The following is a 1,345-nucleotide window of genomic DNA, read 5'->3' as shown; positions in this document are numbered from 1 at the left end:
AGCACACACACCACCATGATCATGTCCGGCTCCACCGCCTTCGGGGCCTCTGCGGGGCGACAGCGGCACGTGGGGACAAGGAACGGACCCCCCCGACACTCCCAGCTCCGCGCCAGACCGGGGAATCCCAAAGTGCCAGCGGCTGCAGGCACCACCCAGGCGGGGGGGACAGGGGAGGGAGCAGGTGATGGACACACGAGGGACCCCTAAACGTGCCAGGGGTGCAGAGTAGGGGACAATGAGTACCACCCAGAGGGGGACAGGGGTGGTGGAGCAGGTGACACACGCATAAGGGAATGGGGAACCCCCAAATTGCCAGGGCGTGCAGAGTGGGGGACGCCAGGCACCGCCCAGATGGGGACAAAGGTGGGACAGGGGATAGAGCAGGTGAGAGACACACCAGGCAATCGGGGGGACCCCCAAATTCAGAGCAGGAAAACAGCAGGCACTACCCAGGTGTAGACAGGGCTGGACACAGGGGGACCCCCAAACCGGACAGTATCACCCCCCACACACCCCCCAACTCACCTGCCACGGCGGGCTGCAGCTCCAGGGAGCAGAGGAGCTGCGGGGCAGCATCGCCAGCCAAGTAGCAGGAATAATTCCCGAAATCGGGATCGCTGAGGTTCCTCAGCAGCAGGGACACACCGCTGTCCCCCGTCCCCACGGCGCAGAAGGCGACCCTGCCCCTGAAGCGGCCGTGGGGCTCCGCGGGTGGGTGCCAGCCCTGCTCCGCGGGTGGGTGCCCACCCAGGCGGTGGTTGAGCACGGGCACGGCGGGGTGGTCGCCGGCCTGGTGGGTGCAGCTGAGGGTGGCCCCGCGCAGGTGTCCCCAGGGCTGGGGGCTGCAGGGCAGGCAGGCGTCCTCGCCGATGGTCGCCGTGACGGTGACAGTGACGGGGGGCTCGTCTGCCGGGGGGGAGGACAGCGGGGTCACCCCACAGTGACCCCGGACGGGGATATTGGGGGTCTGGAGCTGGAGACCCCGTGGGACAAGGGGTGGGATCCTGGGTGCTGGAGGGGGGTTGGGGGCGGGAGGGCACGGCTGAGGATGAGACCGGTGATGCCACCGGCCTTGAGCGTCGGCTGCTGCCAAGAACAAGGGCTCGGTGGTGCCAAAGCAGCCGCCTCGTGAGTCACCACCATGCCGGGAACATCCCCCGTGCCCCTGCCCGCAGCCTCCCTGGCGCCTTCGGGGTCCCCGCTCTGCTGTCCTCACGCAGGGGAGAAAAAGGGTGTGGAAAGGGGGGTCCCCGGGGAGAGGGGGGGTCTGGCCAGACCCCCTACCCCGCTGCCGGTGGGTACCTGCCCAGGCGAGGAGGGGAAGCAGAGCCCAGAGCGCCAC

This window comes from Empidonax traillii, unplaced genomic scaffold (assembly GCF_003031625.1).
Source record: "Empidonax traillii isolate 1590-97213 ecotype Southwest subspecies unplaced genomic scaffold, ASM303162v1 scaffold1432:size123599, whole genome shotgun sequence".
NCBI classification, from domain to species: domain Eukaryota; kingdom Metazoa; phylum Chordata; class Aves; order Passeriformes; family Tyrannidae; genus Empidonax; species Empidonax traillii.
The sequence above is the reverse complement of the archived record's forward strand: the minus strand, read 5'-3'. Positions refer to the sequence as shown.